Here is a 26054-nt window from a genome sequence, read left to right on the forward strand (position 1 = left end):
CCTTAGTGGCAATGCGGCAGACTGGTCGATCCCTCTAGTTAATCAAGATGATCTGGTTCTCCATGATTTTCAAGCCTTTCAGCTTAGTATGGAAAAACTGTTCGCAAGACATGCACAGGGGCAGGCCTTGGACAATGAGCTTCTTTCGTTGCGACAGGGTAATCAAGACCTTTTGGCTTATATTGCATCTTTCAATAGACTAATAGTGGAAACTCAATGGCCTGAGGACAAAAGGATTACGCTGTTTTATAGAGGTCTACGTGGAGAGCTCAAAGACGTCTTAGCCCAAGTAGTGAATCCCCCACAAGACTGTTCGGATTATATAGACTTGGTCGTTCAAATAGATCACAGACTGCAGAACAGGAAGGCCGATCGTTCCAAGTTTGATGCTCGAGTATTTTCCAAACCGCCAACTCCTTCCAAAGGAGTAGACTCCGGGGAACCCATGCAAATAGGGGGTCTGAAAGGTCCTCTAACACAAAGGGAGCGGGAAAGGAGAAAACAGTTGCAATTATGCCTATATTGCGGAAACTCAGGGCACTTTCTTCGAGACTGTCCGGTGAAACCTGCCAAGAAGGCAGTAGGAGCTGCAGTTACCAGAGTTACAAACTCTGAGCAGGGAAACGACCTCGCCCGACAAGAATAGAGGTCCTCTTGCCGAGCGTGAAAACCAGTTCCGTGACCTCGCATTTCGTGATACCTATGGTCCTCATTAGCCCTGATAATCCGAGTCGATTACATGCAATTGAAGCTTACGTCGACAGCGGTGCCATCGGCAATTATGTGGATCATTAAATGGTTTTGAGGATGAATCTAACTCTTTGTCCCAAGGCTGTAAAGGACGTCATTACTACGGTGGATGGTACGGAGATAGCCTCCGGGCCAGTAACGCATACCACTCAAGAGGTGACGCTAGTAAGTCAAGATGGACACCATGAGAAGATCGTGTTCGATGTGATCAAGGCCCCTCAGTTCCAGATTATTCTAGGAATACCTTGGTTAGAGAAACACAATCCTCTGATCGATTGGCGAGCAAGAACGGTCCAGTTTCCAGAATGTGTCTCTACATGTCACCCTCCACCTGGTGTTGCACTGGCAGCAATTTCTTCAGAGACTCCCCAGTTACCTCCCGAATACCTAGAATACCAAGATGTTTTCCGGAAGGAGCAGGCTAACTCTCTACCTCCTCATGGGTCTTATGACTGCCAGATAGACCTGATACCTGGATCTACTCCTCCTTGTAGTAGAATTTATGCCCTCACCGAGGCTGAGAACCTTCACCTTCGACAATACCTGGATCAATACCTGGCAAATGGGTTTATTCGTCCCTCCAAGTCCTCTGCCTCTTCAGCTTTGTTCTTCGTTCCAAAAAAGGACTGAGACCTTAGAACTTGTATCGATTATCGCTCCCTGAACCAGATCACCGTTAAGAATAGATATCCGTTACCTTTGATCCCTGAACTCCTGGACCAAGTCAGAAAAGCATGTATATATACAAAGCTGGATCTTAGAGGAGCTTACCACTTGGTACGAGTAAAAGAGGGCGATGAATGGAAGACGGCCTTCCGCACCAAGTATGGGCTATTTGAATATCAGGTCATGCCCTAAGGACTTTGCAATGCCCCGGCCGCCTTTCAATATTTTATGAACGATGTCCTCAGAGAGCTCATAGATGTGTGTGTTGTTGTTTACATCGACGACATTCTCGTTTATTCTTCATCGGAATCTGAACATCGGAAACACGTGAAAATGGTCCTCGAAAGATTGCGTCAACACAAACTTTTCGCTAAGTTGGAAAAATGTGTTTTCAACGTGACTGAAGTTGAATTCTTGGGATTCATATTATCATCTGGCGGAGTGCGTATGGATTCAAAGAAGGTCATCCCGGTATAGCCAAGACCTCAGAAAAGATCAAGCGCTACTTCTGGTGGCCGTCTTGGAAAAAAGATATCAGAGACTTTATAATGTCCTGTGGAGTATGCGCCCAAAACAAGAGTCAAAAGGAAAGACCAGCAGGCCTCTAACGCCCTATTGACATCCCACCTCGCCCTTGGCATACGCTTTCTATGGACTTCATCACCGATCTACCTCCATGCTCCGGATACAATACGATTCTAGTAATCGTGGACTTATTCTCCAAGATGGCGCATTTCATTCCGCTCAAAGGCTTGCCAACAGCAGCAACTCTGGCCCGAGAATTTCTCGAAAACATCGTCCGACTGCACGGATTTCCTTCGGTTCTAATTTCGGATCGAGGTAGTCAATTTATTTCTCATTTTTGGCGAAGTTGCTGTCGGTCGGCTCAAATTGATGTGAGACTATCGACCAGTCACCACCCTCAGACCGACGGACAAACCGAGAGGACCAATCAAACTCTGGAACAGTATTTACGCTGCATGCTGCAACAAACTGAAAAAACTTGGAAAGATATCCTTTGGATAGCCGAGTATGCCTACAATAACTCTGTCCATTCGGGAACTGGGAAAACCCCGTTTTTTCTTTTGTACGGCAGTCACGCTCGAACCTCGGAGTTGGATCCCCTCCAAGATCTTGAAACACCAGCAGTAGACTACCTGCATTCTACAATCACCCAAGCCTTTAAGGAAGCTGTTTCTCACCTTCAAAGGGCTAAAGAACAATACAAGAAAGGAGCAGATCAACATCAGAAGGAAGCCCCTCACTATCAAGTAGGGGATCAAGTCTGGTTATCCACCAAATATCTATCTCTAAAAGGGCCACGCACATTCAACCCAAGATACCTTGGTCCCTATTCCATCACTACCATAGTAAACCCAGTAGCGGTCAAGTTGGACTTGCCCCCGCACATGAAGATACATCCGGTCTTCCACGTCTCTCTATTAAAACCCGTGCAACCTCAAACCCGACTAACCAAATCTCCAAAACCTATCCTAGTTGATGGAGAACTCGAGTTTGAAGTCAAAAGCATTCTGGACTCCAAGATCTCCAAATCTAAACTATTCTACCTAATTGACTGGAAAGGCTACGGCCCCCAAGAGAGATCCTGGGAACCTGCTGAATATGTCCACGCTCCTCGCCTAATCAAAAGATTTCACCGAACATTTCCTGACAAGCCAAAACCCCCGGAGAAGCCCGGTTTGGGAGGGGCCTTGAGGGGGGGTACTGTCATGATCTCTGCTTCCAAAAGGTCAGGGTTTTCCCAACTCCCTTGGAAGCAGATCCATAACCCAGGTTCCGAGTGCCAACCAGTCCCAATTGGGACCTTTTGGACCCAGTCCTGGCGCCAGTGGCACCAGGCTCATAAATATGCCCAGTCCCAGCGCTGGAAGCGCCGGGATCATAATGCTTGGGTGGACTTACCTGCAGCAGACCATGCTGCTTACTTGCCTGCCAGTTGAGCCTCTGATCCTCTTCTGTTTGGAACTACTTTTCCTGTTGGGTGGGGTTGGAGCCACTCCCTAGATTCAGAACACTGGAACTCTTCTGGAAGGCAGGAACTCTTTTTTTACCAGGAACTCTTTTCTTACTTAGGCGTGGCTGTGGAAGGAGACACCTAAGCACTACAGGAGGCTATTTAAACCACACCCGGTGGATGAATCTTGCTTTGCGTTATTCTGCACCCTCTGCAGCAGAACGCTCATCGTGTCTTCTGCATCCGGTCCTGGGCCTAAGGAAAAAGGCTTACCATCCTGAATCCAGTCTTCAGCAACACCTATAAAGACAAGAAAGAACAGGTTAGCATTCCGGCATCTGAAAGGCAAAGGCTTACCTACTCTTCGTGCGCTCCGGAGGTCTTCACACTGCATTCCGGCATCTGAAAGACAAAAGCTTACCAACTCTTTGCACGCTCCGGAGGCCGTCGGCGATGCATCCCGCATCTGAAAGACAAAACAAGGTGCGTTTAAAGACATTGGGGAACTTTAATACTCACGTGCCATTACTCCTTACCACATCTAACCCAGTGGGTATCCCGGCACCCTGCAGCCGCTCCGAGCTTGTACCTGCAAAATAAAAAGACAGTTAGAGCGCTTCGTGAAGCTGGCAACAAGCGCTTACTTACGTGCTTCCAGGCGCTTCTATTCATCACACGGGCTCCATCTTCAACTCACTTCAGCCCGTCATCCGCCATCGCCGGAACCCTGCAAAACAAGAGACATCATTATTAAAGACTTTAAAGACATTTGAGTTACTCGAAACTTACCGTTCGTGCAGTAAACGACGGTCAGCAGTCCTCTGAAGTCAAGAGGCCTGCGCTACCTGTCCAGTGAAGAAACTGGTTACAGCACCCTGCCCCGAGGCAGATGGAGAGCTCGGCATTCACTTACCTAAGGTCAGAGCGTTAACCTGTGAGGGTCTACAGGAGAGGAGAAGAGGAAAGAGATAGGGACACACCAATAACCCCAGTTCATTAACCCCGTATTTTCTATCTGCAGACATCTTACTCTGCACGTCAGGCATACAGGGCACAGAGGTCCAGCCCAAAGAGCCAACCGGGTGCTGCACATCACCTTTGAAGATACGGTAGTCGCCCAGTCAAGACCGGCGCCTCTGCGAGAATCAGGTGAGCGTTACAGAAATGTTATGGTACACTGTTCGTAAACATTGGCAGACATACACAGATAACATGAACCCTTGCCCGAGAGGGAAGCTTATCAGCTTGGCTGGTGTGCTTCGCGGAAAGAACACGAGGGTTGGGGCCAATGGAGTGGGTAGACAGGAGAGAGGGAAGCCTTTTCACACAGAAGAGGTGCTTTAAGAACGGGGCCTAAGAGCCTTTTATAATGAAGATAGTGCCAACACAGTGGAGAGGATGGGTATGAACAGTGAATAGATGGAATAAAATGGGGTATTTCGCAACAGACTCGAAAGGCCAAGGCAGAGAGATAAGATGTCACGCTGATAGCGCAGTAACAGGACATTCCGTGCAAAGAAACACGCAAGGAGACAGGCAGGCATTTTGCTAAATGCTGAGAGAGACATTCCATAGACATTCCGTGCGTCATTGGAGACTATAACCAGGAGTGGTTGGAGGGAAAGGAGTGAGAGAGTTTTGGGAGGAGTTCGGGGAGTTCGAGAGAGTTGTTGGAGAGAGCTGAGGAGATCGAGGAAGAGACACAGAGAGAGGATGGAGAGATGGTGCAGTGCTAGATGCGATGGGAGAGGTGTCTTGGTGCAGCAAGGGAGATCGAGTGACCAGGTCTTGAGAGGCAGACACTGACTGACCTGGCACATGCAGAATGGGAATTTTGGTTGCCCTAGGCTAAACTGATGGAACAGACAGACAGACACACACACACACACACACACACACACACACACAGAGCTTTGGGTGAAGGGGGAAGATCAGACAGGGTATTGTCTAGAGTGAGAGTGTGGATTGGTGTGGATTGAAGGAGAGGATTGTTGGATGCTTGAAGCTTGCATTAGATTGGATTATAACTGCCTGCATTGTTATGCATTGTGCTTAGCTGTGTGCATATAAATAAATGTATCCCATTGTGTTATAAATTGAATCGATTCTTTGTGTTTTCTTTGTTTCTTAGTGTTATTTGTTATTGCCCACAGTAGTAAGATAGGTGTATGTTCTAGGAGTACACAGTGCACATGGGGCCTGATACGAATGTAGTCAAAGGGGGTGTATAGTGATCCACACCCCATTTGGAGATTGTCCAAGATTGTCTGAAGACCGTAGTTGCCCAAGGAGGGGGCAACACGACGGTTAGGGCTTTGGGTTTTTCAGACTAACAAGACCAGCCAGTTCTAGTTATGGTAACTACAAGGCAGAGGGCCTTAGAGGACAAATGGATAGGACCCTTCAAGGTTGTGGGCAAACTTGGAGAGGTGAACTATCTGGTGGACTTAGGCAATCCTAAGGAGGCTCCCGGGGTCTTTCACACCAACCGTCTAAAAGCTTATGTCTCAAGACCAGAAGTGGGAGCTTTGCATCTAGCTTCAGCTCAAGAGGATGAGGAGAGTGAACATCTACCTGACCTACTCAGTGGCCAGCCTTTAGATGAGAACATAGAAGGAGTTAATCTCTCTTCTAATTTGACACCTAAACAACAGGAGCAGTGCACGTTTCTGTTAAATCAGTTTGCCTCCCTGTTTTCACTATCACCAGGCTGTCATGGCCACTGGTCAAGGGCCATTACCTTCATGCCCTGCAGGGTCCCAATGGACCCAGTCCTAGCCCCTTTGGCGCCAAGCTCATTTGAAAGTGTGCTCTGTACACAGTGTGCCTAAGGCACGTGCATCCAGGCCGGGCGTGGCCCTCTAAAGACATTGGAAGCACATGCAGAAGTCAGAGGGAGTGGTAAGGTGTAGCCACAAGGCGGGGCCTAAAGGGAGAGGCTGGGGCCAGGCTACATCAGCCTGCCCCACACGCATACTGGCGCTTCACGTTAGTCTGCTTAACCAGTGTAACGCTTACTGCCGTCTACAGATCCTTACCTCTTTCCAGTTCATCAAGCTTATCTTCTGTCTCCCGAACTCCATCCTGCAGCTACCGCGCATATTTTACCTGAGACCAGCCACGCCATCGCTCCAAGCACTGCTACCCGATCCAACTCTGCAGCTACTGCGCGCATCTTACCTGAGACCAGCCACAGCATCAATCGAAGAACTGCTACCCAATCCAACTCTGCAGCTACTGCGCGCATCTTACCTGAGACCAGCCACGCCATCGCTCGAAGCACTGCTACTCGATTCCAACTCTGCAGTTACTGCACGCATTTTACCTGTCTCCGCTGAACAAACTATTGCAGATCCTTGCCTCCTTACCTGTTCCGAATGCCCGACAACACGGGAGTCATTTTCCGGCTCAGCATCCTCGGAGATCTATCCATCTGGCAGCCAACAGGTGTCGGAATATCGCTCGCCTTCAAGCACCGTCTGGTTAAACCTGCAAGGGAGACAGGAAGCACAAGGTTAGCAACTGCATAAACTTTTAACTCCTTGGTCGCGCAAATCACAAACTTGCGCATCAGCCGGAAACCCAACTTACCTACTAGTGGGCTCTTCTGGATCCTCTTTGGCATCGTTTAGAACCATCTTCCATCACCGTGACTCCACAGGCTATCTTCATACCTAAAGGGGAAAGAAAGGACATTATAACGTTACGGACAATATGTAACGCTCACCTGACTCCCACGGGGGCGTTGGCCTGGTTCGCGCTGCTGTGACCTCGTCTAAGGTGATGCGCAGGGTTCGGAAGACGGACTGGACCGGGCCCCAGATCTGGCTTGTCTGACTCGCAGAAGTATCCTTCTATAGGTGAGAATAGGGGGTTAACTGTCTGCGGGGTAATGCAATCGGCCTCCCACTTACCCCTCTCACCCTCCTCAAAACCCTTCTGTGCTTCCCCGTAGCGTCTCACCTTAGGGTCTGGAAGGACGAGCTCTCCATCCTGCTTCTGATGCAGGGGCGCGTTGGTATCCAGTTACGTCACTGGATTTTCGGATGGGTAAGAACCAAACTTGCTTGGCTTCCAGGTAAGTTTTTCTATAAGTGGTTCCCCTTGTGTCCATGCATTAAAGTTCTAATGCTAGTGTCTTTTTCCCCATAGGGGCCGGGGTACGGAATGCCGGGGAACAGGCACCGACCCGAGGTGAGAGGTGAAATCCTTGTGAAAATCAGGTAAGTCTTTAATGAGTGTTTTGGTAATGTCTTTTCATTCACTCATTAACGCTGATGTCTTTTTCCCCTTAGGGGCCGGGGTCCGAAAATGCCTGGATGCGGCGCGGACCCGAATTGAAAAGGGAATGACCCAACAGGTAAGTCTTGACATGGAGTTTTAGCTTCCCTTTTCCCTTCTTTCTCTCACCTTTGTTCTTGTCTTTTTCTCCCTAGGCGCGGGGGCACGACTGCGAATCCGGATGGTCGCTGCTGAACATGGAGGCGCCCTGTAAAGGTGAGTAGAATGCGGCGCTGCAGCGATCGATGCGATGTGCTTTTAAAAATAAATGTCTTCCTTTTCAGGATTGTCGGCGAAATGTCTCTGGGATGCAGATTTAGCAGGTGAGGCCTTTTCCTTCTTCTGTTCTTTTGTTCCCTTCCTTTGCAGGTGATTCAGGATGCTGGCAGGTGTGGCAGAAGTCAAGATGCAGGAGCAGACACGGTGAGCGTCCAGCTGCTAGATGCAGAACAACGCGAAGCACGTGTGGCTGATCGGGTGTGGTTTAAATAGCCTTGGAAGAAGTTCCTAGAATGTGTCCTTCCTCCAATCAGGTATGTATCCTTCCCCGACCACGCCCGGGTGGTAAATGAGTCCCACAGGTAAAGTAGTTCCTTTCAGGCCTCAAGGAGGCCGGGGTTCTGCAGCATGGTCTGCATCAGGTAAGTGCACCCAAACACTTTCATAATGAGCCTGGCGCCTATGGCGCCAGGACTGACGTTTTCTATGAGCCTGGCGCCAAAGGCGCCAGGACGCTGTCCAGAGGGCCCCTATAAGGGGTTGCTGGGACCTACCCCGGGGACTTGATGTCCGCTTTCGGGGACGCAGGGCCTGAGCCGGCTCCCCGGGAGTGGGTATCGTGACACAATAATCATTGGGGAAAAATCAACACGAAAGATTACAGACATTAATCACTGTTACAAAAACTTACCTCCAAGGCGGGATTGGTCGCAGCCGGTCTGGGCCACCACGCACAAGGACCAGTGACGTAACTTGGTCCGTCCATGGTGCCCCTGCTGAGAGAAAGCAGGACGGAGGGCTCATCCTTAAAAAACAACAGGCGAGGACATATGAGAAAACGCATGCTGATATCATTCTGGTACGAAGGGTATGAGGGGGATTGCACGTCCACCGCAGCATTCTCATTGCCTCCTACCTTCTTCCAGGGGTTTAACCAGCAACTTGAGCAGTCTATACTACCGCAGTCGAGGTCAGAACCCAAACCTGAGGAGTCCAGTCCAGGGAGAGCTCCAACCGTGCTCCAACGCCCCCGCAGAGACCAGGTGACCGTAACAGAATGCAAAGCCTCTCCGAATCTCTACCTGGGCGCTATGAATACCTCAGAGACTGACCAATTAGCCCAATTACTAGGGGAACTTTGGGCTGAAGTGCACGCCTCCAGACAAGAGACAAATGCCCTAAGAAGAGAACTAATTGTCGCTCGAGAACGGACTGACGATCTGGCAAGACAGATGCTTCAAACTCAGGCAGGACTAGTTCCTTTGCCAGGAATCGCACCAACCCCTTTGCCACAGCCATCACCACCAGTTCAAGGGGTACTCTCGGGGGCTGTACCTTTGGTCCCACCCGAATGGTTCACCGGTGACCTCAACAAATACGCCATATTTATGAATCAGTGTCGTCTTCACTTTTTGTGCCGTCCTGGGGCCTTCCCTAACGATAGCGCCAGAGTTGCCTTTGTACTTTCATATTTAGGAGGCAGCGCAGCGGACTGGTCCATGCCTTTAGTTAACCAGGATGATCCTGTACTTCACAATTTTGGGGAATTTCAACGGGAATTGGTAAAGTTGTTTGCTAGGCACACCCAAGGGCAAGCACTAGATAATGAACTGTTGTCCCTAAAACAAGGAAGCCATGATCTGCTGCTGTACATAGCCATCTTTAATCGTCTCATTGCACAAACCAACTGGCCAGAAGAAAAGAGAACCACATTGTTCCACTGAGGATTGCGTGGGGAATTAAAGGACGTACTAGCCCAGGTGGTCAACCCTCCCGTGTGTTGTGCAGAATATATTAATATGACGGTACAACTGGATCACAGATTACAAAACCGAAAGGTGGACCGCTCAAGTACCGAAGGGAGGTCGGTTTATATACAACCCAGGGACAATCCAGTCAAGAGCCATGATCCAGCCAAACCCATGCAGATTGAGGGATTACGGGCCCCTATATCCAAAGCTGAAAGAGAAAAAAGGAGACAGCAACAACTTTGTTTATATTGTGGCAAGGTAGGACATTTTCTTCGGGATTGCCCAACCAAAACCTCCCAAGAAAATAGTAGGCGCAATGGATAACAGTAATGATGAATAAGATCAAATCCAGGAAAATTCCAACGCCCGACAAGTGTAGAGGTCCACTTGTCGAGCGAAATGAAGAAAGTAGTTCAATCCTCACACCTAGTCATTCCGGTTCTCGTAGTGCATCACCAGCAACCCTCAAAGATACATGCTTTGGAAGCATATATTGACAGTGGAGCTGTAGGTAACTATACTGATCAGAACTTAGCAGCGCGAATAGGCCTTCCTCTTCAGCAGAAACTACAAGCGGAAAAAGTTACCGTAGTGAATGGCTCTCAATTGTCATCTGGCCCAGTAACGCAGCACACCGACAAAGTTATGCTGATGTGTCAGGATGGTCATCGTGAAGAAATCTCCTTTGATCTTATTGGGGCACCCCAGTTCCAGATGATCCTAGGAATGCGTGGCTAGAAACCCATAATCCTAGGATTGACTAGCAGACGCGAGTGCTGACCTTTCCGCAGGAATGCGCCAAAACCTGTTACCATAAGAGCCCGCAGAACCAAATAATCAAGGCAAAAACAATCCTGGGACTTGCTCGTGCCTTACCCCTGGAGTATCAGGACTATCAAGACGTGTTCCAAAAAGAACAAACAAATACCCTGCCTCCACATAGATACTATGACTGCCAGATCGACCTAGTTTCCGGAGCTCAAATCCCATGCAGTCGAATATACGCTTTAACGGAGCAAGAAAATCAACATCTGAGAACCTACCTAGACCAGCACCTAGCTAATGGGTTCATCCGTCCCATCCAAGTCTCCTGCTTCCTTAGCTCTCTTCTTCGTACCCAAGAAGGAAGGTGACCTCAGAACGTGCATTGATTACAGGGCATTGAATCAAATCACAGTTAAAAACAGATAACCTATGCCACTCATCACCAAATTACTCGATCAGGTGAAGAGTGCTCGAATCTACACAAAACTAGATCTTCGGGGGCCTATCACTTCGTATGTGTTAAAAAAGGCGACGAATGGAAAACAGCATTCCGAGCCAAATACGGACTTTTCGAGTATCAGGTGATGCCCTTTGGGTTATGCAATGCACCGACGGCATTCCAGTTCTTTATGAACGATGTACTCCACGAGCTGTTGGATGTCTACGTCCTCGTTTTCATCGACGATATCCTGATCTTTTCGCAGTACAAGGAAGATCATGTTGGCCATGTAAGGGCGGTTTTGGAAAAGCTTTGTCAGCACCGACTGTTTGCTAAATTAGAAAAATGCTCCTGCCACATCACAGAAGTCGAATATTTGGGCTTCATGCTTACTCCACAAGGAGTTCATATGGACACCCGCAAAGTGGAGGCTATCCTTCAGTGGCCATCCCCGACATCTATCAAAGGGGTACAGAGTGTACTCGGTTTGCTAATTTTTACAGACGATTTATTCCAATATTTTCACAGATCGTTCATCCCATCAAATCTCTCCTAAAAAAGAACAAGAAATTATTTTGGTCCTCCGAGGCACAGAATGCCTTTCAAGAATTAAAACAAGCTTTCACCTCAGCACCTATACTTCAACATCCTCGACCTGACCTTCCTTACGTGGTCGAAACGGATGCCTCCAGTATCGCCATGGGAGTCGTATTGTCGCAAAAGGACCCGGAGGCAGGGCAGCTTCATCTCATACCATTCTGGTCCCGTAAGTTTTCTGCACCAGAAAAGAATTACGCCATCACCGACAAGGACCTCCTAGCAATCAAGGGATCCTTCACAACTTGGAGACACTACCTCCTAGGGGCAAGACACACGGTCACTGTTATCACAGACCACCGTAATGTGCCCAATCTTCCCGTCAACTTCGTTGGGCTTTATTCTTTGCTGAATACGACTTCATAATAACTTACAGACCTGGAGTGTGTAACGGAAAGGCAGACGCCCTATCACGTATGGAAGAAGACAAAGACGCCTTTAATCCATCTGAACCAGTAGCCATTATTCCCGAAGAAAGGATTCAAAATCAGATTGCTGCAACTTCCTGCTGGGAAGATTTGAGGGCCGATCTACAAGTTCAAATGGATAAGACAGCCCAAAAGGAATGGTTGGGTAAGGGGGATCAGTACTCCATTAAAGATAACCTACCATACTTTCAGGGAAGACTTTATATCCAAGACAAGGACGTGCAAACCAAGATAATAGCAAATTATCACAAGTCTTTGGTGGAAGGACACCCGGGAATCGCAAAGGCTCGAGCCAAGATCCATAAAAAGTATTGGTGGGCCACCTGGAGAAAAGATGTTGCCCAGTTCATTACAACTTGCGGTGTCTGCGCACAAAACAAGTCCCAGAAATTAAGTCCTGCAGGGTTGTTGCAGCCATTGAAGGTACCGCCAGCACCATGGCATACACTGTCTATGGACTTAATTACCGACCTGCCGCCCATGGGTTTAATACTATACTGGTCGTGGTAGACCTATTCTCCAAAATGGCACATTTTATTCCACTAAAGGGGCTTCCCACTGCTGCTACTTTGGCTACAGTATTCCTGGAACAAATTGTAAAATTACACGGCTTCCCATCCTTCTTAGTTTCGGACCGTGGAACTCAATTTGTCTCAGCCTTTTGGAGAAGATGTTGTAAACTAGCCCAAGTCGACCTTCGTCTATCAATGAGTCACCATCCTCAAACCGAAGGTCAAACGAAATGGACCAATCAGACTCTGGAACAATACCTGAGATGTATGTTACAGCAAACGGAAGGATCCTGGAAAAACATTCTCTGGTTAAGCGAATTCGCATACAACAACTCTATCCACACTAGCACTGGACAGACCCCATTTTACACCACGAGTGGTCGGCACCCAAGAACACCCTCTTTTGATCCACTTGACGAATTGGAAATGCCAGCACTCCCCTCATTGCATAAAGTTATTACTCAGTCCCTTAAAGAAGCTACCGCAAATTTAAACCAAGCCTAGGAACAGCAAAAGAAATTTGCAGACAGACCTAGAAGAGAAGCCCTGCAATATCATGTCGGGGATAAAGTGTGGTTGGCATCCAAAAACATTCCTTTAAAGGGACCCCGGGTCTTCCGGCCAAGATACCTCTGACCATATCCCATTAAAGCCATTATTAACCCTGCAGCCATGAAATTGGATTTACCAGCCAACATGCGAATCCACCCAGTTTTTCATGTTTCCCTTCTAAAGCCAGTTAACCCGGACACTCGAATTTCAATACCACTGGAACCAGAGATCATCGCAGGTGCACTTGAATATGAGGTTAAGAGTATTCTGGACCTCAATAAAGTGCACTCAAAATTATACTATTTGATCGATTGGGAGGGCTACGGGCCTCAGGATCGCACTTGGGAACCAGCTGAATTTGTCCATGCTCCGCGACTCATCAAACAATTTCACCGGGACAATCTCACCAAACCGGGACCATGAGGTAGGACAACCGTGAGAGGGGCCTTGAGGGGGAGTGCTGTCATGGCCACTGGTCGAGGGCCATTATCTTCATGCCCTGCAGGGTCCCAATGGACCGAGTCCTGGTGCCTTTGGTGCCAAGCTCATTTGAAAGTGTGCTCTGCACACAGTGTAGCTAAGGCACATGCATCCAGGCCGGGCGCAGCCCTCCAAAGACATTGGAAGCACATGCAGAAGTCAGAGGGAGTGGTAAGATGGGGCCACAAGGCGGGGCCTAAAGGGAGTGGCTGGGGCCAGGTTATATAAGCCCGCCTCACCCGCGTGCTGGTGCTTCGCGTTAGTCTGCTTGAGCAGCGTAACGCTTACTGCTGTCTACAGATCCTTACCTCTTTCCAGTTCATCACGCTTATCTTCTGTCTCCGGAACACCATCCTGCAGCTACCGCACGCATCTTACCTGAGACCAGCCACGCCATTGCTCGAAGCACTGCTACCCGATCCAACTCTGCTGCTACTGCACGCATCTTGCCTGAGACCAGCCACGCCCTCGCTCAAAGCACTGCTACCCGATCCAACTCTGCAGCTACTGCGTGCATCTTACCTGAGACCAGCCACGCCATCGCTCTAAGCACTTCTACCTGATTCCAACTCTGCAGTTACCACGCGCATCATACCTGTTTCCGCTGAACAAACTCTTGCAGCTCCTTACCTCCTTACCTGTTCCAAACGCCTGACAACACGGGAGTCATCTTGCGGCTCAGCATCCTCGCGGATCTCTGCATCTGGCAGCCGACAGGTGTCGGAACATCACTCACCTTCAAGCACCGTCTGGTTAAACATGCAAGGGAGACAGAAAGCACAAGGTTAGCAACTGCATAAACTTTTAACTCCTTGGTCTCCACAAACTTTCCATCAGCCGGAAACCCAATTGACCTACTAGTGGGCTCTTCTCGATGCTGTTTGCCATCGTTTAGAACCATCTTTCATCACCGCGACTCAGCGGGCCATCTTCATACCTAAAGGGGAAAGAAGGGACATTTTAACGTTATGGACAATAATCATTGGGGAAAAATCAACACGAAAGATTATGGACAATAATCATTGTTACAAAAACTTACCTCCAAGGCGGGATGGGTCACAGCCGTTCTGGGCCACCATGCATAAGGTCCAGTGACGTAACTTGGCCCATCCACAGCGCCCTGCTGAGAGAAAGCAGGACGGAGGTCTCATCCTTAAACACAACATGTGAGGACATTTGGGAAAACACATGCTCACATCATTCTGGTACGAAGGGTCTGAGGGGGATCGCACGTCCACCGCAGCATTCTCATTGCCTCTTACCTTCTTCCAGGGGTTTAACCAGCAAGTCGAGCAGTCTAAACTACCGCAGTCGAGGGCAGAACCCGAACCTGAGGAGTCCAGTCCAGGGAGGGCTCCAACCGTGCCCCACCGCCCCCACAGAGACCAGGTGAGCATAACACAGACTTTACCCCTTGGGGCCAGCATGATATTCATACTGGTGACTATTTACCTGTTAAAAGCAGGGGTTACAGGCTCTCAGATCATGTAAGATCCCACATAAAGGAGGAGGTCAACAAGATGATTGATCTCGGGGTAATAGAGCCCTCTACAAGTCCATGGTCTAGTCCAGTTGTTCTAGTACCAAAGGCAGGATCCAAGGAGTTGAGATTATGTGTGTACTATAGAGCTCTTAATGCAGTCACCAAGACTGATGCCCACCCTTTACCAAGGACAGATGAACTGGGGGTTAAAACTTGGTTCAGCCAAGTACCTCAGTACATTTGATCTCACTTCAGGCAATTGGCAAATAGCACTGACAGGCCATGCCAAGGAGAAAACTGCATTCTCAACCCCAGCAGGACTCTACCAGTTTAAGGTAATGTGTTTTGGACTAAAGAATGCACCTGCTACATTCCAAAGGATGGTTAACCAGGTTCTGAATGCGATGGGGGACTTCTGCATGGCATACTTGGATGACATTGCCGTGTTCAGGCATACTTGGAAAGAACATGTTGACCACTTAGGATATGTTTTGCAGGCTCTTGATCAGGCCCATATGACCATAAAGGCAAGTAAATGTCAAATTGGTCAGGGCAAGGTGGTCTAACTTGGACATGAGGTAGGAGGAGGTGAAATCAGGCCATTGCCTAGCAAATTACAAGCTGTACAGAACTGGGCCACCCATACTACTCAAACCCAGGTGAGAGTCTTCCTAGGCCTCACTGGGTACTATAGGAACATCATAGAGAACTATGGGACCATAGCTTCTCACTTGAATGTGGTCTCCTCTCCCAAATTCCCTAAAAATGTCAGGTGGAATGAGGAGTGCACTCAAGCATTTGAAGGCCTAAAGAAAGCCCTTTGTCAAGCTCCAGTCCTAAGAGCTCCTGACTACAACCAAACCTTCATTGTGCAGACAGATGCTTCAAATACAGGTATAGGTGCAGTTCTGAGTCAGCTGGATGAGAAAGGTAGGGCGCACCCCATTTACTTTATCAGCAGGAAGCTGAAGGAACCTGAGACAAGGTGTGCAACCATTGAAAGAGAATGTTTTGCTATTGTGTGGTCACTGAAGAAGTTTTGACCATAGTTGTATGGATCTACTTTTGTGATTCAGACTGACCACCAACCCTTGAGATGGTTGATGCAAATGAAAGGGGAAAACCCTAAACTACTAAGATGGTCAATCAGCCTGCAAGGGTTTGATTTTACCATTGAACACAAGTCTGGGTGTCACCACCAAAATGCTGATGGTCTATCCAGGATGTTTGACCGACTGGAGTAAGGAGTGGATTCAATCCTCCTGTCCCTTAGCGTGGGGGGGACGAGTGTTAGGGAGAATTCTCAAGAATGTGCTAATTTCCCTTACCTTTTGAGATCCCCAGTAATTTTGCCACTCTTACATGTATTTTGATGTGTGTTTTACTTTTGTGTTCTTTGGTTATGGAGTTTTAAGACAACTCCATAGGGATAATCTTTTTCTGTGTGTCACACAGCACCTTTAGTGCAGTGGCACAGGGGTGCCTTTCAGACTTCCCAAGGTTTAAATACCTTCTCTGGGACTGACTACTGTCTCCCAGAGCATGTAAAGTTAAATTGACTTTACTAGTCTCTTTACATTTACAGACCAAGCCCACACTATCTTCCTACAGAGTGCTGGAGGGGTTGCCTAGCATCCCCTGAGTCAAAACATTCATGTAACAGTCAAATGTTACCCTTTCCTACTTTAAATGGCTGGTGGCAGTGTCTTAGATCAAACTACCATGATTTTTCCCGACCGCGAACAACGTTAGCTAAAAATGCGGTCAGCCATGTTTTTCAATATGGCGCCCAAGACCTATCTGTAAAAACAGACTCTGGTCAACTTTTTTCACCATTTCTTTTAGGAAAGGTCCTTCTTGTGTTTGTCTCTGCGCGCCAAACCAGGTTTGGTCCCTTTGTTTGTTGACCTTTGGCGGGCTTCAGTGATGAAGTCCTCCTCTGGCATCTGAGTGTCTGGGGTGGACAGGATGTGAGGCAGGTGCCCGAAACTCCCTGTGCTTAATCTCCTAGGAGACCTGAATGCACTCTGGCGTGATTGGCCGGCTGGCTGTCCAGCAAGGACAGCCACCCTGCTGTGTGAGTGATAGCCAGGCTGGAATTAATGGGGGAAAACTGTTTAAAAGCAGATCTCTGGTGCCAAAGCATAGCGTCACTGTGACAAAGTTTGAACTTAGAAAGTGTGCCTAATATCGTCACTGTGCCAAAGCTTGAACTTAGAAAGTGTACCTAATAGCGTCACTGTGGTATATTTGAATTTTAGAAAGTGTGCCTAAAAGCGTCACTGTGCTAAAGTTGAATTTATAAAGTGTGCCTAATAGCATCACTATGCCAAAGTTTGAACTTAGAAAATCTGCCTAATAGCGTAACTGGGGTATAGTTCAATTTAGAAAATGTACCTAAATAGCGTCACTGTGGTATAGTTGAATCTAGAAAGTGTGCCCAATAGCGTTACTGTGGTATAGTTGAATCTAGAAGGTGGTCAATGTGGAATAGTTGAATTTAGAAAGTGTGTCTAAAAGCGTCACTGTGCTGAAGTTGAATTTATAAAGTATGCTTAATAGCTTCACTGTGCTAAAGTTGATTTTTATAAAGTGTGCATAATAGCGTCACTGTAGTATAGTTCAATTTAGAAAGTGTACCTAAATTGCATCACTGTGGTATAGTTGAATCTAGAATGTGTGCCCAATAGCATCAGTGTGGTAGAGTTGAATTTAGAAAATGTGCCGAATAGCGACACTGTGGTATAGTTGAATCTAGAAAGTGTGCCCAATAGCATCTCTGTAGTATAGTTGAATTTAGAATGGGTGCCTAATATCACTGTGCTAAAGCCTAATCTAAGAAAGTGTGCCTAATTAGCTTCACTGTAGTATAGTTGAATCTAGAAAGTGTGCCTAAATAGCGTCACTGTGGTATAATAGAATCCTGATATCACAACCAAGCCTAACTGCGCCCTTGCCACGCCATGAGTCCACTGTGCCATGCAAGGTCCAGAGAAAGAGCCTCACTCTGGCGTGCCTCCCTCCGCACTACCCCTAATTCCCTCCCCCTCCCATCCCAAACCATCCCGCCCTCCACCACACCCTCAGCCCACCCCTTATCCCACTCTCAAGCCAGAAGAACCCTCCCATCCACACCCAGCCCACCCTCCACCATGCTCCCACCCCACCCCCTATCCAACCACCAAGCCAAAGGAACCTGATGGCGCGCCGACCATCCTAAGACACCTGTCCCTCCCAACGTTTAGACCCGCCCACCCCCCAGCACGCCCGCACCCCCTGCCCCAACAACGAACCAAAACCACCCTCCCAGACCCACCTCATCCCGCCACCATCCCCTGGCCTTTCCTCGCGTCAACTCCCTCTCACATCCTCCACTGACCTCATCCCTTCACCTCCCTAAAAACTGCACATCTCGCCCTACCCTCTCACACACTGACAGCATTAAAAACCCTGAAAAAAAAGAAACAGGCCTGGTCTCCTACAATCTCCCACTCCTCGCCCCTCCTGTCATGACCCAACACCACAATCTCTCAGTCTCCACCATCACCACCCTCCCCCTCCTCACCCTGTTTCAAACCCCTCTCCCTTGAATTTTCACCAACCACACCTAGAAACCATAACCCGTTACGCCTCATCCATGAATCCCCAGTCCCAAATCAGTCTTCCCAACCGACCAACATCACACACCCGTCCAACCCCATCCTCCCCACACCCACCTCCTCCTCCGCCCGCCTACTCTTCCCTACCATCGTCGACCAACCCACCTCTCTCACCTCCCAGATTGCACTCATTCCCCTCACTCCCCACCACTGCCCACACCCGCCGCCCCTCCCAGCCACCCACCCACTCTTCCCCACCACCACCCATACAACTGCCACAACACCCCCCGTACCGAAGTAAGATGCATCCTTTTTAACACCCGATCTGTAGCAAAAAACAGACACAGCATCTTTGACCTTCTCACCTCAGACAAACCAGACATAGGGCCTCATTACAACCCAGGCGGAGGACCATGGTGCTATTAGCACCATGGTCCATGCCGGTGTCCGCCATGGCGGAATGGGGAATTACCACCCCATTCTAAAGTTGGCGGGGCGGTAATTCCCCATGCCGCCATGGCCCTTCCCCATTCCCATTTTTGCCCCATAGGGCTCAATGGGAATGGGGAAGGCGCTAATTACGCACCGTACATTACGGTGCTGTAATTAGCTCCTAGGTCCCTTTGCGGGTTGGTTTTTTAACGCCTGCTAAAAGCAGCCGTTAAAGTGCAACCCGCAAAGGGACCTCGTAATCAGGCGTTAAGGGTTTAACGGCGCCGTCACCTTTTACGGCGCCGTTAACCCCTTAACGCCTGGGTTGTAATGAGGCCCATAATCTTTAAAACAGAAACCTGGCTCTTTGACGACTTTGCCCCTATCGCCCATGAAGCCTTCCCCCAGACTACTCCCTCATCCCACTCAACCAACCCTCTAGAGGAGGAGGAGTAGCAATCACACTTCTCCGCCTCAATCACCGACTGCCAGACTAGCATCCCCTCCTGCCAATCGCTTCTCGTCAAACTATCCCTCCCCCAAACGTTCTCCCACAGATTCCTGATCATCTACAGACCCCCTGGTTATGACAGACATTTCTCAAGCAACCTCTGTGATTCGATAGCCAGCATCCAAATCAACCATCCCACCCTCACTCTTCTAGGGGACTTCAATATCTGGCTGGAAATTCCCACCAACCCATGACCCACTCGCTGGTCGACTGCCTAGATGCGCTTAACCTCCGTCTTCACATGAACGGCCCAACTCACTCCAAAGGACACACCCTTGATGCCATCTTTAGCTCCCACGACCAGATACATCTAAGCCCCCCTACACCTATCATCTGGTCTGATCACTTCATTGTGCCTTTCACCATTCGCTCGCCTGCCCCCTCCCCATACTTGAACCTGAACCCCCAAATCAACGCAAATGCTGGAAGAAACTAAAAATCCTCCCTGACCTAGCCGATGCGTTGCTCCAAACTCCTCCGTCAACCACTTCACGTAACAAACCCTTGACCATCGACTCCTTTGCCTCATGGCTCAATACCTCATTAATCCCGCTCACCCCACTTGCCAATCCTCCGCTCGCCATGGCCCTTATCCCAGATGGTTTACACCAGAACTAAAGACTACAAAATAACTGTATAAATCCCTCGAACGCAAATGGCGGAAAGATAAAAACCAACCTGTGTAGATCCACCCTGGCCTGGCACCATCGCCACTACAAAGTCGAAATCCAAAAAGCAAAAAAAGTCCACTACAACTCTCGAATTCTCAACTGTGAAAACCCCAGCAAGGAACTCCACAAAATCATTTCTGAATTCACCAAACCAACCTGTACCACCACCAAATCGACCCCATCTCAGTCACTCTGCGACTCACTCTCTCTCCACTTCTACACCACTTCTCTCGACAGAACAAATTCTCTCAACAACAAACTGGCCCTCATGTCCCTGCCACATAATCCACCTGCCCCACCAGTCACCCCCTGCCTACCTCAGCAACTACAACCCATCCCACTTTCGACTCGTTCACACCAATATCGAGAGACCAATTTCTCAAACTTCTCTCTGCCCGGAAACCATCCGGATGCCCCCTAGACCCCTGCCCCGCCTCAATCCTCAAAGAAATATTCTCATCCACCTGTGCAGGAGAGTACGCAAGAACCATCATAAATGACTTCCCTTCCTCAGGAATCTTCCCCGACGGCGTCAAAACTGCTCATGTCAAGCCTCTTCTAAAAAAAACTTCCCTCGACCCTCTCGACCCCAGAAACTACTGCCCCATCTCAAACACCAGTTTCCTTGCTAAACTCATCGATCAAACCGCATACTCCCAACTAAATGCCTTTGTCGAATCCAACAATCTGCTAGAACCTGCACAATCAGGCTTCAGACCTCGAGACGGAACTGAAACCACTCCAACCTCAATCTGAAACGATCTTAAGAACACTGCAGACTCTGCAGGATGCGCTGCACTAATCCTTCTAAACCTCTCTGCCGCCTTTGACACAATCAACCACTCAATCCTCCTCGACCGCCTCCACTCCCTAGGAATCCGTGGAAATGCTCTCAAGTGGATAGTATCCTTCCTCAACAATAGGAAACAAATAACCCACCTCTGCACCTTTGCTTCCGCCGCCCGACCAGTCAATACAGGAGTTCCACAGGGAGCATGCCTATCAGATCTCCTGTTCAACCTCTATATATTCACCCTCCCAGGAATAATCCGCCCACACAATATCCTGTGCTATAACTACGCCGATGACACCCTATTAATCCTAAAACTCCTCAACTCAAACCCCAACTGTCAGCCCGACCTCGCAGCCTGCCTCCTTGACATTGATCGCTGGATGACCACATACCACCTCCTCCTAAACCCTACTAAAACAGAAATCATGGTATGCGGCAACATCCTCTACCATGGCCATCATCCATGGGCAATCCACCTACCACCTCGACCACAGTAAAAAACCTTGGATGCACTTTCGACTCTGACCTAACCCTCTCTCGCCAAATCAACAACGTCTCTAAGTCCCGCCATTACCACCTCAAAATTCTTAGATGCATTTTTCCGTACCTCTTCTTTCCCAACAGATTTGCCGTTGTCCAATCTATTGTAATGTCGAGACTGGACTATGCCAACTCCCTCTACCTCAGGGTCCAAGGATACCACCTCATTAAACTACAAAGAGCACAGAACGCTGCAGCCAAATTGCTTCTAGCACTTGGCCCAAGAGACCACACCTCACCAGCTCTCAGAACTCTCCACTGGCTCCCGGTTGGACGAAGGGTGACCTTCAAATCCTTACGCATCTCCCACCGAGCAGTGAATACAACCGGCCCTCTATACCTACAGGACAAAATAAACCCTACCACCCACTGTACACTCTAAGATCAAGCTCTGCCCTCCTTTTAGTGATACCAAACACCAACTCAGTCAGGTTAGGAGGATCATCATTCTCAGACTTGGCCCCTACTCTATGGAACTCACTCCCACCCCACATTCGACCCACCGAAGACTACCTGTCATTCCGCAAATCACTGAAAACATGGCTCTTCCCTTAAAGAATCGACACTTAGAGCAAATGGAATGAATAGCCACAACCAACATAAATCCAAAGTTGTTGGGACAAAGAAAATAAAAGCGCAATGGGAGTCAATGGAACAAATAGAATGACTAAAACGGATAGTGTAACTAAAACGGATAGACTGAGTGAAACGATGGAATAGATGGAACAGATAGAGTAGATGGAACTGATAGAGTCGATGGAACTGATAAGAGTGGATGAACCGGATGGAGCGGATGGAGCAGATGGAGCGGATGGAGCGGATGGAGTGGATGGAGTGGATGGAGTGGATAGAACGGATTGAGTGGATGAAACGGATAGAGTGGATGCATGGAACGGATAGAGTGGATGGAACGGATGGAACGGATGGACCGGATGAGTGGATGGAACGGATGGAGTGGATGAAACGGATGGAACGGATGGAGCGGATAGAGCAGATGAAACGGATGAAATGGATGAAACGGATGGAACGGATGAAACAGACGGAATGGATGGAATGGATGGAGCCAATGAGGGATCAAACGGATGAGGGGATAGAACCAATGAAGTGAACGTAACGGATGGAGTGGATGGAATAGATGAACAGAATGGAATGGATGAAGTGGATGGAATGGATGGAGTGGATGGAATAGATGAACAGAATGGAATTGATGAAGCGGATGGAACAATTGGAGCAGATGGAATGGCTGGAGCGGATGGAATGGCTGGAGTGGATGGAACAGATGAAGTAGATGGAACGGCTGAAATGGATGGAACGGATGAAGTGGATGGAACGGATGGAATGGATGAAGTAGATGGAAATGATGGAGTGGATGGCACGGACGGAGTGGATGGCACTGACGGAGTGGATGGAACAGATGAATGGAATGGATTGGAGTGGATGGAACGGATGAATGGAATGGATTGGAGAGGATGGAGTGGATGAGAAGGATACAGTGGATGAAGGATGGAGTGGATGGAGTTGATGGAAAAAGAAGGAAAGAATGGAGCGGATGGAGCAGAAGTAGCAGATGGAACGGATGGAGTGGGTTTATCTCTGTATATCTCTGTACCTCCTATTGTGCTATGTATATGCTATGTACCTGTATCCCCATGTTATATGTGTCACATGTTTACCCTATCCATCCATCGCTTTTTATACATATGCCGCTATCTACGCCCCCTGTCCTGTTCTCGTGCTTGACCGCATGCGCTTTACTGATAACCACCATATCACACTACTACGCTTACCCTCTCCTATACACCATCACTCAACTAGAACACAGCTATACTATGACACATTCGGACTAGCTGTTCTCATACTAAAATGACCCCACGAACACCTCATCATTCAAATACAACACAGCTAGCTGAGTACATTCCGGCTAGTTTAGGCGTCTCCTCAGGCCTAACCAGCCAGGACTCTGTCTGGGTGTCCACCCTCCAGACTGAACACATCCAACTGATTTCCTCAGCACCACATCTACCATTAAGAAGCAGCTATCATGCAACAACCACACCAGCTGCACACATATCCGGTGCACCCACGCACCATACGACACTCTCGCTCTGAATTGACTTGAACTGCGGTTCTCGAGGGCGTTCAACCTGCCAGCGCTTTGAGATCATACCAATGATACATAAAGTGCTATATAAATGCTAAGTAACATAACATAACATAACATAACTCATGCTAGACAAGCCAGAGATTGTGCTAAGCTCGAGTGTGCCGCCTTATCCCATGCTGAAAACATGGGGAAGTGAAGCCCACAACTTAAATACCCTAACATATAATTTCTTGAACACTTTTCTTTTGCATAACATTGTTTCCCACACTATTGGTATTTAGAGGTAAGGATTGGCAATAGGTTTATTAGTATAAGCCCTTTTATTTTAACAGACACCACTAGGACTACGTTATTATTATTTGATGGTCGTAGCTTGTTTCCATCTTTAGATTTAGGTTTAGATAGGCGTTTGTCAAACCCATTTAAAGTTCAATAAACACCCTTGAACTGTGGTCACTTTTGTCTGTCTTACTGATTGATACCATGCCTTCCTTACACAGCCCCACAGACACATGTATAAACCTTGTTAGTTTCTGATCAGATTGACTCCCAGGCACCCAAGGAGCACCAATTGGATGGTATGGATATTGTTTTGGTCTGTCTGCACACAGCCGACAGGCTCAATGCCATTTGATAGATCTGTGCATAAAATGCAAGGAGCACAGCAGACAGACTCGCTGATGGCTTTGTGTGTGATAAGTACACAGCAGATTCACTGACATGGCTCTGTGGGTGATAAAGTACACAGCAGATTTGCTAATGTAATGGCTCTGTGTATTGTCCACTATAAGCACAGACTCACTGACCTGGCAGCTCTGCATTTCACATGTGAAAGGGGCACAGCAGACACACTCACTGACATATGAGGAGTCTGTGCATGTGATAAGACCACTGGTGACAGGGTAGCTAAAATGTGAGGGCTTTGTTTACCACCTGTGCTAGGCATGGAGCAGACAGACTTGCTGACATGAGATGGATTTGTGTATAATGTGTGATAGGCACATAACTGACAGACTCACTCGCATGTGATGGCTCTGTGTAGAAAATGTGACAGGTAGAGAGCTGACATATTCACTGACATGTGAGGGCTCTGGGTATCTCCCGCGATAGGCACACATCACACATTTTCACTGATCTGTGATCGCTCTGTGTATCACCTGTCATAGGCACATAGTAGACAGACTCAATAGCTTGAGATGGCTCTGTGTACAAAGTGTGATTGGCACCTAGCCAACAGATGCACTGATATGTGATGTCTCTGTGTATAACATGTGTCAGGCACAGAGCAGACATCCTCGCTGACATGTGATAGCTCTGTGTACAGACTGACAGGCACATAAGTGGCAGACCCGCTGTCATATGACGGCTCTGTGTATCAGCTTAATTAGGTACTGTGAGAAACCTGAGAGTGTACTCACATATAATTCCCTTGGAACCTCTTTTAGGGTGGCCAGGGAAAGGCCATTGCACTTGGATCGCAACCATGGAAGCGGAGAAGCGAGGGGGAGCACCTGGGTGTAGAATCCTTGGGGTTTGGAGATGAGATGTCCTCAGGTGAGAGACAGTATTCCTCACTCCCTTCTCTCAAAGAATCGCTGTGTGTGTAGTTCTTGGGAGAAGACTTCCCGCAACGTTCCTCTGCGAGTGGTACCCAGCAAGGATCTGAAGTGACCAAGTCCTCCAGTCCAGCTTCTATTTTTGACAAAATCCAGGACTCGTCTTCATAAACACTGCGCATGTGCAGAGCGCTGCACGGTGTGCGAGAAGTGTGTCTCGTGTAGTTTGTGGGAGAAGCCTTGCCTCAGTGTTCCTCTGTGAGTGGTACCCAGCCAGCATCTGAAGTGACCAAGTCCTCCAGTCCACTTTCTATTTCTGACAAAATCAAGGACTCACCTTCATAAACACTGTGCATGCACGGAGCGCTGTGCAGTGTGTGAGCAATGTGTCTCGTGTAGTTTGTGGGAGAAGCGTTGCCTCAGCATTCCTTTGCGAGTGGTACCCAGCCAGCATCTGAAGTGACCAAGTCCTCCAGTCCACTTTCTATTTTTGACAAAATCAAGGACTCGCCTTCATAAACACTGTGCATGCACGTAGCACTGTGCAGTGTGCGAACAATGTGTCTCGTGTAGTTCGCGGGAGAAGCCTTGCCTCAACGTTCCTCTGCGAGTGGTACCCAGCCAACATCTGAAGTGACCAAGTCCTCCAATACACTTTCTATTTTTGACAAAATCAAGGACTCGCCTTCATCAACACTGTGCATGGACGGAGCGCTGCGTGGTGTGTGAGCAGTGTGTCTCGTCTCTGGTAGCAAGTGAGCGGTGAGGGAGATCACATCATGCAGAGCTGGTAAGCCACATATTAATCCCTTCATTGTCATACAACTTTGTGAACTCGATGAAGCTTCATTAATTTTCACTGTCGGCTGCAACCGCGGAGCATGAGCTCTTAGAACTGCTGAGAATTAGGTTGTTTGAGATTACAGTGAAAGCTGCCACATATTTTACTT

The sequence above is a fragment of the Ambystoma mexicanum genome, chromosome 3q (genome assembly GCF_040938575.1).
Source record: "Ambystoma mexicanum isolate Mex_15411 chromosome 3q, UKY_AmexF1_1, whole genome shotgun sequence".
Taxonomy (NCBI): Eukaryota; Metazoa; Chordata; class Amphibia; order Caudata; family Ambystomatidae; genus Ambystoma; species Ambystoma mexicanum.